We start from the raw sequence: 13,082 nt of genomic DNA, 5'->3' as shown, positions 1-13,082 counted from the left end.
CGTTTGACTTGGGATTTTTAATTCCCAACAACAGTGGAAGTCTAGCCCTAGTGATGCCCAATAATCCAGGTAAAATTTCATCAAAAGCATTTTCCTCAACCTTTTTCTTACGACATAAAGCGGTAATTAAATTAGGAAACACCAAAGCACTTGCCTTTTTACCCAAACAGTCGTGAACTTGCTGAACAATGATACGACCCACATCGATCGGACGGATACCATTATAGAATGTAAAAGCAATAAGCGTGAAAGTGATACCGTAGTGTTGTGGGAGGTGGGCATGAGTTTATGCTTGAGGAAGTGATTCCATAATTTGGCACGCGGCTGAAGACGTTCCCGGTTGACCGAGTATCGGCTCGTCTGGCGACCATTCCACTCAGTGTTTTCGAAAAAAAGGTCCTCCAAGACCCCATCGTATGTGTTGCTATCGGCTTCCTCTTCGAACGTGGCATGGTTATCCACAACATCCTGCAAATGAAAATAACGATTAATAGTAGTGGATGTAAAACGGATTTGCTTACCTCGAACGAAGATGGAGTGTTGATTGGGCTTGAAAATATTCGCATAGAACTCCTTAACTAATGAGGCATTCACCGAACCAGGATGACGGGCAAACTTCTGCCACTTGAGTGGCGTCACGATGTCCAAAACTTTGGGTCCAAAACCACCATCGGTTTCCTCGGTAAAAATAAATCCTAACTCAAAAAAGAGTTTTCGGTTCTTGAAGTTTTGGAACCGAGCCTTAGCCTCATCGTTCTCAAACTGTTGCCAAGCGGTCGTGTCGATTGGAGCCGATCTTGAGCGCACCATTTTCAGTGTTTTTGAAGTAAGAAAAATGAAAAAGGAAAAGCTTTTGAAAACTTTAAAAACTTGGATGTATTTCGGCTATGGAGAGAATAAGGGAAGAAGATGAGTAAGAGAGAGAAAAAGTAAAAGTTAACATGAAAGATAAAAAAAATGAATAAAGAAAGAGAAAAGAAAAAAGTTAAAAAATTTGGGAGGGAAAAGGGGGTGATAGGACGGTTAAGAGAGAAATTAGTGGGTGGGGGTTGTGCGTGTATGGGGAAGGAAAAACTACCAAAAAGCAATGATGATGATGGGACAAAAACTGTGGAAAGAGAAAAGTAAATGTCAGAAATTAAAAAGAAACAAATCAAAAGAATATCTCTCCAATTAATGCTTTGTCCTTTCCTCCCTTTGGTAACCGCTCCTTGTACGGTTTGCAGTAATGTGGTCTCTACAAATCAGATCAAAAATTAATTACAAAATAAAATAAAATAAAACTAAAGAAAAAAACTTGAATATTAAATTTTATTTATGAACAGACACAAATTCCATGCCGAGGCATCGAATTTTGGTTCTCCTCTGGGCACGCTTCAGTATCGTGCAACCGTAACACGTCCTTGTTGTGCGGTGGTGGAATTCCATTGTAGGCTTTTAGACGCTGTCCATTGACCTTGAAGATCTTCCCATTGTCTATTCTCTTGATGTCAATAGCTCCATGGGGATAGACATAATGCACCTCAAATGGCCCTGACCATCGAGATTTTAGCTTCCCAGGAAAGAGTTTAAGTCTGGAGTTGTAAAGCAAGACTTGGTGCCCCACATGAAAGTGCCGTGGCATCAGTTTTTGGTCATGCCACTTCTTGGTTTTCTTCTTGTATATCCGAGCATTCTCATATGCTTGTGCTCCAAACTCTTCCATTTCGTTAAGTTCTAATAATCTCTGCTCCCCAGCTAGTTGAGCATCGAAATTCAATCGCTTGATAGCCCAATAAGCTTTATGTTCAAGCTCAACCGGGAGATGACAAGCTTTACCATACACTAACTTGAAGGGTGACATCCCCAAAGGAGTTTTGAATGCTGTTCTGTACACCCAAAGTGGTTCATCCAACTTTGGCGACCAATCCTTTCGCTTTGGGTTCACCACTTTCTCTAAAATCTGCTTGATCTCTCGATTAGATATCTCAGCTTGGCCATTTGTCTGCGGATGATATGCCGTGGCAATCTGGTATCGAACTCCATATCTCAACAATTCCTTGGCAATCAACTTGTTATCAAAATGGGTTCCTTCATCACTGATGATAGCACGAGGTACTCCAAACCGAGTGAAAATATACTTGTGCAAAAACTTGAGTACTGTCTTGGAGTCATTCCTTGATGTTGCTATTGATTCCACCCACTTTGACACATAATCCACAGCAAGCAATATATATAATTTTCCTTCAGAAGATGGGAATGGTCCCATGAAGTCGATGCCCCACACATCAAACAGCTCTATCTCCAAAATATTTTGCAGCGGCATCTCATGTCGTCTGGAGATGTTTCCAGTCCGTTGGCATCGATCACATCCTTTGTAAAATGCTTGGGCATCTCTAAACAAAGTTGGCCAGTAAAAGCCTGATTGCAGGACCTTAGCAGCAGTCCTTGCTCCACCAAAATGGCCTTCATTTGGGGCCGAATGACAATGGTACAAAATATCACTTTGCCCCTCTTCAGGTACACATCGTCTAATGAGTTGATCGGCACAATGTTTGAACAGATATGGCTCATCCCAAAAATAGTGCCTTACATCGTGCTTGAACTTCTTTTTAGCCTGACTATTCAAATAAAAAGGTACAATTCCACTAACAAGAAAATTAACAAGGTCAGCGTACCACGGGATTACCGCGGCATATAAAATTTTCTCATCAGGAAATTCCTCTTGGATATCTACAGTGTCATGGTATTCAGAATTGTTCTCTAGCCTAGATAAGTTATCAGCAACTTGATTTTCAGTTCCTTTTCTATCTACCACCTCTAAGTCAAATTCTTGCAAAAGTAAGATCCACCTAATAAGTCTAGGCTTGACATCCTTTTTGTTCACTAAGTATTTTATAGCCGAATGATCAGTGTGAACAATAACTTTAGTGCCTATTAGGTAAGGTCTAAATTTATCAAAAGCAAATACTACGGCAAGTAATTCTTTCTCAGTGGTGGTGTAGTTCAATTGTGCTTCATTAAAGTGCGGCTAGAGTAATAAATAACATGAAAGATTTTACCTCGGCGTTGCCCCAAAACAGCTCCTACGGCATAATCGCTTGCATCACACATCAGCTCAAATGGTGATGTCCAGTCGGGAGGGACTATAATGGGTGCCGAGATCAGTTGTCGTTTCAGCTCAGTAAATGCGCCCAACATAATTCGTCAAACACAAAGGGTTGGTTTTGTTGAAGCAATGTGCACAAGGGCTTAGAAATCTTGGAGAAGTCTTTGATAAATCTTCTATAAAATCCAGCATGTCCAAGAAAACTTCTTATTCCCTTGACCAAAGTTGGTGGTGGCAATTTTTCAATCACTTCAATTTTCGCCTTGTCTACCTCAATACCCTTGTGTGAAATTTTGTGGCCTAATACAATACCTTCAGTCACCATGAAGTGACATTTTTCCCAGTTTAAGACCAACTCAGCCTCCTTGCATCTCTTGAGAACTTTTGCTAAATTGCCGAGGCATCGTTCAAAGTCGTCCCCACAAACAGAAAAGTCGTCCATTAAGATCTCCAGAAAATCCTCAACCATATCTGAAAATATAGCTTGCATACAGTGCTGAAACGTTGCCGGGGCATTACAGAGTCCAAAAGGCATCCTCCTAAAGGTAAAAGTGCCATAGGGACAAGTAAATGTAGTCTTCTCCTGGTAATCTGGTGCGATGGCAATTTGATTGTACCCCGAGTACCCATCCAAAAAGCAATAGAATGCTTTGCCGGCCAATCGATCCAATATTTGGTCGATGAAAGGTAGAGGAAAGTGGTCCTTCTCCGTAGCTTTGTTGAGTTTTCTATAGTCCATACATATCCTCCATCCCGTCATAGTGCGAGTGGGTAATAGCTCATTATCCTCATTCGTAACCACCGTCGTGCCTCTTTTCTTTGGAACACATTGGACAGGGCTCACCCATGAGCTATTGGAGATAGGGTAGATCACTTCAGCTTCAAGCCATTTCAAAATTTCTTTCATCACCACTTGCTTCATAACAGGGTTGAGTCTTCTTTGTGGTTCAATTGAATTGCCGGGGCAATCTTCTAGCAGAATCTTGTGCATGCAGATCATGGGACTAATGCCTTTCAAATCGGCCATAGTCCAACCAATTGCTTTCTTATGCTGCATCAAAACACTTAACAAACTTTGCTCATGGTTAGCAGTAAGGTTAGCGGAAATAATCACCGGTAAAGTCTCATCGCTACCTAAGTAAACATATTTAAGATGCCCTGGCAAAGTCTTAAGCTCTAGATTGGGTGCATGCAATAATAAAGGCTTAGGAGAAATGAATTCATCAAAATTTAGAGGTTCAAAATTCATACATGATCTAACTTGTACTAAGCTAGATTGCTCCTCCAAAATTGGCAAGTCGTCGGACTCCACTAGCTTTCATCATCCACCCAATATTCATTTTCTGCTAGCTGAATGAAGTTGTTCTGGCAAAGATGTTCAGTCTCTTCTTCAATCACTGAGTTCAATTCAGAAATGTCTTGGCATTCTTCAGTGTCATCAACATATTTGAGCGTTCTAAAAACATTGACAGTCACACACTGATCAGCCACTCTCATGGTGAGTTCACCTTTTTCACAGTCTATCAAGATACGTCCAGTGGCTAGGAAAGGTCTTCCCAAAATGATTGGTGCCTTGGCATCAACTTCACAGTCCAGAATTAAGAAGTCGACTGGAAACACAAACTTGTCCACCCTTACTATGACATCCTCGACTCTCCCTTCAGGTTTAACATGGGATTTGTCGGCAAGTTGTAAAATAATAGAGGTGGGTCTTGCATCTCCTATGCTAAGCTTCAAGAATATCGATTTCGACATTAAGTTGACACTTGAACCAAGATCACATAAAGCCTTTCCAACGAAATTAGCTCCAATTGAACAAGGAATAATGAAGCTGCCCAGATCATTTCTCTTTGGCGGCAACTTACTCAATGAAGAACAAAATTCTGTTGTCGTGGCAACAGTCTCTACTTTTCTCTTCTTGGTACAGATGTCCTTCAAAAATTTGGCATACATCGGCATCTGTTCAACAGCTTCCAAGAGAGGTATATTGATATGGAGCTGATCAAGAATGTCTACGAACTTCTTGAACTGAACTTCGTCATTGTGCTTCTTCAATCTTTGCGGGAAGGGTGGGGGAGGTTTAGCTTCCTTAGCTGTAGGAATAGAATTTTCTTTTGCCTTGGCATCAGAATCTGGTACCTTGGCAGAATCCTCCTCCTTGTCCTTCTCAGAAACTCTATTATCTTGTAATTCAGCTTCAGTAGTGGGATTAGAATCATCATGCTGTGGCCCACTATCCTTGACTTGTCGATTGATTTGTGTTCCACTCCTAAGAGTTAACACATTGCAGTGCTCTTTTCCAGGCCCTTTAGTGACTTCAGTATCACTTGGAAAACGTCCTTGCTGACGCTCTTGCAATACCGTAGCAATCTGACCAACTTGACCTTCCAAAGCTCTCAGAGACGAGCTATGTCTTTGAAGCAAGGCGCCTTGACTATGAAGTAAAGCTCCTTGATTCTTAATTGAAGTAGAATGGTCTTGTAGCATTGTCTTCGTAGTAGATATGAATTCTTGAATTGTAGCTTCTAAGGAACTTATGCTCGCTGAAGATGAAGCTCCTTTGTTAACATTATGCCATGGCATAGCATTTTGGTAACTTTAAGGCTCATTGTGATTCTGCTGCCTAGTAGGTTGATTAGCATTGTGGGCTCCTTGATTTCCCCATGAGAAATTGGGATGCTGACGCCATCCAGCATTATAAGTGTTTGAGTAAGGATTGTTGCTGCCTCGATTGTAATTACCAACAAAGTTGATGGACTCATGGTTGGTTGGGCATTCGCTCACGTGATGATTGCCTTGGCATAACAGACATGCTAGATTAGTTGTTTTCACTTCCTTCACATCAATGGAATATTGTAAGTTGTTCAACATATTAGTAATAGCAGAGAGTTGAGCGGACACCAAATCTTTGGCTTCTAACTCGAATGCTCCAGGTGCTCTCCTCCCACTCCCAAGTCTTGAGGAAGGAAATTGATAATCATTGTTAGCAATTCTATCCAAGATAGCAAACGCCTCCGTAGGTGATTTGTCCAGCAATGTCCCATTTGCCGAGGCGTCCAATAACATCCTCGTGGGTGCATTGACTCCATTATAGAACATGACTACTTGAGTCCAATCATGAAAACCATGATTTGAACACTTTCGAAGCAAACTCTTGTAACGATCCCAACACTCATACATGGATTCGTCGTCGCCATGGCAAAAAGATGATATTTCATTCCTTAGCTGCGTATTCATGTTTGGTGGGTTGTACCTCAATAAGAAACTCTTGCAAAGATCGACCCATGATTCCATGAACCGGCTGGTACACCACTCAACCAAGCTCTTGCTCGGTCACGCAATGAATACGGAAAAAGCTTTAATTTCAGAAAATCCTCATGCACTCCTTCTTGGCGGAAAGAATCACAAACTTCCAGAAAATTGCGAATGTGCTGCCTGGCATCTTCAGTTGGCATACCCCCAAACTGCCCAATGAAATTCAACATGTTGAACATGACTGGTTTCAGCTCGAAATGTGCAGCTTGAATTTCGGGTGCCACAATCCCAGGATTCAGATCATCCAACATCGGATTTAAATGATCTCGAATAACACGAGGCCTGATAGCAGGTTCAACATTTTTAATGCCGCGGCATTCTGATTTTCGTCATCTTGACCAATGCCTTGGTTTCCAATCTGATACATATTTCCTTGAGCACATATTCTTCTTCTAAAGAGTCTTTCAATCTCAGGTTCTATTGGTTCCAAAGGCTCTTCAGAATTTCTTCTAGGCATACACTAAATAAACCTGAAAAATAAAACAAAAATATCAAGTAAACTATACAAAAATAAAAATCCAAAACAAAATAAAATGCTCTGGCAAAACTAAATAACTTCAGGCTGCCAATCCCCGGCAACGGCGCCAAAAACTTGTTCGCGTGTTGTGAGTACTATAAAATATATGCAAATAATGTGCAAGTATACACAATCGCTCAATTAATATAATGATGAGTGAGTATCGTCTCCACAGGGATTGGGTGAAATTACGAAAGTCTAACCAACACAACGCACTAAATTATCTAAGTATAGTTAGTCTTGATATATACAAATGTCACGGCAATGGATATGTGTATGCTGGTGGATGCGGATTGATGGTGTGATGGTGTAGCAAATGAAAATGCAGTGGCAATGATGGATGTTTAATATTGAGTATGGTGAAATGTCAAGGCAATGAAAAATGGTAAAAACAGTAAATAAAAAGATAAATAAAATAAGAAGAAAATAATTGTCATGTGACAAGCTTCCAATAAAATGAATGGTAAGGATTGGTCTAAGGTTGCTAAACTTATTTCTAAAGTATATTTAAGCTATCTTGACTTTACTTACTCGATAGGGCTTTCCTAAGGTGTTCAAAAGAACCTAACAGAATAGGATGCCAAGGCATCTGCTCTCACTCAACGATGTTGGACAGCCTACCCTATTGATAATTGAAATCCTATCCTAGTCTCTTACGAGATCTAAGGGATTAAGTTATAATATTCCTAGGCCGGTTCAAAGCCACTTGAAAATACCAATACCCATTGCTTATGAGGATCTTATCTTGCGTTTCTTCCGAATACTTACAAGTATTTTTAGCTTAGGATTCTTCCAAATACCTAACCTTCATCTAAGAGATGGACATTTCCATGCCTCTTACAAGCCTAGATGGTGAAGCATTCATAAGCAAAGCAAATAAAGAACCCAAAATAAAATTAAATATACCCTAAAAATAAAGTTTAAACAATCGTTCAACCAACCACCACCAAATAAGTTAGTTCATGGTGGGGTTCGAAATATCCAAACACAAAGTCATGAAAATATTCGTTCCAACAACCCACAAATTAATAGAAAAATAACAGCAAAAGGGAAGTGAGAAGAAGCCTTCGATGCGCCACCGGAGGTCTCCTCTCGGCCACCACGAACCACCTAGCTCGCTAGCTCCTTCCGGCGCCTAGCTTGCCACTCCTTGGAGCTTTATCAATGGAGGAATATCCCATGGAAGAAGAAAGGAAAGAGAAAATAAAAATGTGATTTTTCTGCTCTATGCGTGTGCTCTCTGTCCGTGTATCTCTCTCTCCCATGAGGTGTCATATATAATAAAAAATATCTAGGGGTAATGATGAGTTTGTTGGGTGCAAAACACCCCTCATACCCCTAGAATCACATGTTGTGCATGAACCTTATCCTCTAAGTGGCAGTGGTCCTTTGGCAGCTCTGGCAGGCGGTTACAGCAGTCCTTCACGTGCAGAGACAGTGTCCAGTGCCAGCTGTCCTGATGCGGAAATATTTTTTTTTGTCTTTTTCTGCGCCGGAAATGCCATGGCATTTCAATCTTCTTTAGCAACGTGTGATGCCGCGGCATTACTTCCCAAAGAATCCTTTTTCTTGCTATTCCCTGCACACCATAGACAAACTGCACATTTCCTTCAAACAGCACCATTAAGAAATAAAATAGCACAACCACCACAAATGCAACTATATGTAACTACATGATCCTAAAATGACTAAAATGAGCTTTTAAACAAACAATAACTTAAGTGAAAAAGGCTTTAAAAGTAGCCTTTTTAGGAAGTTAACAACAACCAACTTCAAATCCATTATAGTAAATCAAAGTTTACATTAACGTAATATGTAAACGCCGTTCAACATTGTTAATTAGAATGAACAAAACATATAACATAAATAAGACCTAAGATGGTGGACTTTGAGGTTGAGTTTTTCATATCATCTGCATCATAACTTCTAGTCGATTTTTAAATTCTTGAAATTTTTGTTGATATGTTGCTTCTCTCTCCGCTTCCATCACTTCATTTTCGTCTTTCATGTTAGCCATTGTTTAATCCATTTCACCCAACTGTTGTTTTAAACGACTAACTTCTAATTGGGAAGACTGAGACTGTGATGACATGTACTGGGATGAACTGGATCCAAAATATTTGGTGAGAGTAATGAATGATCCTTGACAGCGAACCCAACCATATCTTTTAGGACCCAAAACGTCATTAATAACTTGATTTTTGATGTCATCCGTATTAACAAGACCATGACTTGAAGCCGTAGCTTTATACTCCGCCCTTTTATCCCTAAACTTTTCCTAATAATAAAGTAAATACTTATTTTAAATAAGAATGACATACTATAGATATAAATAAAACATAATTCAAATCATCTATCCAATAAATATACCATAATTTCTGCAGCTTCAGCAGTCATAGGAGTGCCATCCTTTTTGTATGTGCCATGTCGAAGAGTTTGATTCGTTCAACTTTTAGAACCAGATGTATTTTCCTACAATGTACCGTAATATAATTAATTTTAGTTAGTATGTACATGGGAATACAAATCACAATGTGAATAATCTATAATACCTTATCATTAGCTATACAAGCAAAGCTCTTACATCCAGCCGTGTGAGTAAACTTTTGTTGTTACATGCTAGAAAAACCAACATGCTCTCGGTCCTACAATTTCAAACAACCACTTATATAATTAATATTATAATTCGTTAAAATTATTATTGAAAAATACATCATTCATGTCCTTTCTGTGAACTCCAAAATTTGACTGTATCTTCCCATTGATACCTGAGCATTCTAGGTGGGATTTGTAGCTTCTCTTCAAGGCTGAGATCATTCTTTGAAGTATTTCTTTTTTTTAATGAACTTTTGTGGTCTCTCCATCTCTTCCCTAACGCTTGCTTTAAATAATCGTCAGAGACCTCTAAAGAAAATTTCTCTTACACAAAAAATAAGTGTTCAAAGTAAGTATAAATTACTATTGAATTGTTATAGATTATCTATTATAATGACATTATTACCTTAATAAAATCCAAAGCCTAATTTTTGTTACTATTAGGCACTTCACGCCATGACTCATAATTGATCGGTAAAATATTAGCATTAACTATGCCTAAATAACTGGATAGAAGACGTTCTTCTGGTCCAATAGGTTGACCGACATCGTTTCTTGAAACTTTGACAAGGTGCCCAGGAGGAAGTTGATATAATTCCTTCAACGTTGTACGTCCTCTAGTCTTGCGTGTTCCAACATTTTCAATTATATAAGAAAATATTAAATGTAAGTTTTCAAAATGAACAAACAATTAAATAAAGTGTCGAACATTACTTGAATTTCTACAGCTTCTTCAACAGTAATAGGAACTTTCGAAGAGTCAACATCATTCGATTCCTCATTATTTGTTTGTTTAAACTCTTGAGAAGCTCGAACAATCTACAAATCACTTATTTTTCTCCTCGGCATGATATCTGTAATAAACAAACAACATTTTTAGTAAGAAAATGGTTTAACTAATGAATATATTGAAGGACAACATGTTAAAAGTTATAATATTTAAATAAATAAATTATGATATAAAATCTTACGACATTCTTATGTCATATCAGTTGTCATAAATATCTTCATCATCATCCTCCCGAACACATTGAAATTGTGTAGTATTAATGATAGTTTCATCTAAGTTTTGTGCTACAAAATGTAAAGATTATGATCTTGTTTCAATGACATTTCTACTTCCATCCCCGATGTCTATCACGTCTCTGGGGTATTACAGAGCACAACATACCAACAGTCATCCATTGGATCGTGACAGTAAAAAACTTGTTTCACTTGAAAAGAAAATACATATGGCTCATCCATCAATCGTTGACCAATGTGAATTAATCGAGAGAAATTCACCATTGTAAAACCAAATTTATCTCTTTTTATGCCTCGAGTACTGTTTACATCAACCCAGTTACATCGAAACAACATAACCTTTCATTTTCCATAATAATATAACTTAATAATGTCTGTAAGAATTCGATAATAATCTACATCTCCCTCCAAAGGATGATTGTCCTCAACACTAGCATAACTTGTAGTTGAAGAAGTAACTACTACTCCACAATTTTTGTGTCCTCCTTAATCTTTCCCGAGATTTCATGTGGAACCTGAACCCATTAATGAGGAAGACATTATATCTTTTAACAATTCTATTTGGACCTTGAGAAAGCCATTTAACATCTTCACTAACTTCTCTCTAACTCAATACCTATTACACATGAATGGTGAATTAATTTGCATTGATGTCGATATAAAAAAAACAAGACTTATATATTATTTATAACTATATGGAATGATTTATTTGCTTACCGTTTGGCCTAACCATTCATGAAAAGTTTCTATGAATAACTTATGTATCTCGCTGATGTAATCTTCGGGAGCATGCACGAGATCTTAAGACTTCTTTAAACTCACTATAAAGTATATTATGTTGTTAAAGAATGAGAAATATAAAATGTTAGGAAATTTCATTAGTATTGAGTCTGAAAAACTTACGCGCGAAAGGGATTATTGAACCGTGATGGAAAAGAACATATCGGTGTGCTTGTACCCAAGACGTATCATCTAAGTGTGCAATTTCAACTTTCCCGAGTGGTTCACAATAACTTCCAAACAAATAATGTTGAGGTAAGTCATTAGTACTGAACACATAATTTCTATTTGGTCTATTCCATCTTATTTCAACATCTTCCAAATATCTAGAGCAAAATGTCATACATTCCTCTATCAAATACCCTTCAGCAATTGATCCTTCCGAATAACACTTATTACGACAGTAAGACTTCAACTTGCATAAGAACCTATACACAAAACAACATACTATGTAAATACGTTTTATGAAAAGGTATAATACCTAGTCATTTGAAACATATAATTCAATTAACACCTCTCTATAGGGTACATCCATCGACAGAAAACTGGTCTACCAACTCTTGCTTCATGGTGAATTAACAGATGCACTTAATTGTGAAGATTGAAGGCGGAAATATCTTCTCCAAGTTGCATAAAGTCAAGGTGGTTCGATCTTGTAGTTTATCAAGTTATTCAACCATCAGAACTTTCCCACAGATAACTTTCATTATATTATAAAGTTCAATGATACAAGACGTCACCTTACTCCACATGTAACTGTGTACAACTACTGACAGTAAATCTTGCATTAATATGTGATAATCATGTGACTTTAAAGAATAAAGTCTTTGATCTTTAACACTGGCACATCAAGATATATTTGATGCATACCCATTTGAGACCTTTATATCCTTCAACACCGTGCAAAACATTTCTTTTTCTTTCTTCGACAGAGAAAAAAGAGAAGGCGGCAAGAAATATTTTTCGCTAGGATGTAATTACGGATGAAGATCATACTGAATTCCCATGTCGACTCTTTAAATTATCATTAGATTTTCTGTCGACATTGAGAATGGTCCTGATAATATTCTCACAAACATTTTTCTCAATATGCATTACATTAAGATTATGTCTCAAAATGTTATCGTTCCAATAAGACAACTCGAAGAATACACTCCTTTTTTTCCACAAATCTACCTCATTTGGATCATCCTCTTCATTATACTCATCATCACTCTGTTGGTCAACATCCACTTCTTCATTCACCTGCTTTGCCTTTTTCTTTGATCGTGTATTCAATGGTTGATTAAAATTTTTTCCATAAGTAAAATTGATATGTTTCAACATGGAGAATATATCAGACCCGATTGTTTTATCAAGAGCTTTTCGAAACTCTTCAGTAGCATCAAACATATTCTTTTGACTTCTAAATCTATGATTATCAGCTAACCACCGACGATGTCCCATATAAGAGAACTTCTTTTCGTTAAACAACCACTTCAAAAATGTATGTGCAACTCAACAAGGACAAGCATAACGACCATTGGTACTCCAACTAGATAAATTTACATACGGAGGAAAATCATTAATTGTCCATAATAAAGTCATGCGTAAATTAAAGTTCTCCTTCTTCAAAACATCATATGTTTCTACCACTTCCCATAACTTTTTCTACTCTTCAATAAGCGGCTGAATATAAATATCAATATCATTTATGGGACCTTTCTCTCCAGGGATTATCAAGGATACGCTAAAAGGCGATTGTTTCATGCAAATCCACAGAGG

The sequence above is a fragment of the Hibiscus syriacus genome, unplaced genomic scaffold, assembly GCF_006381635.1.
Source record: "Hibiscus syriacus cultivar Baekdansim isolate YM2019G1 unplaced genomic scaffold, ASM638163v2 tig00110912_pilon, whole genome shotgun sequence".
Classification (NCBI taxonomy): domain Eukaryota; kingdom Viridiplantae; phylum Streptophyta; class Magnoliopsida; order Malvales; family Malvaceae; genus Hibiscus; species Hibiscus syriacus.
The sequence above is the reverse complement of the archived record's forward strand: the minus strand, read 5'-3'. Positions refer to the sequence as shown.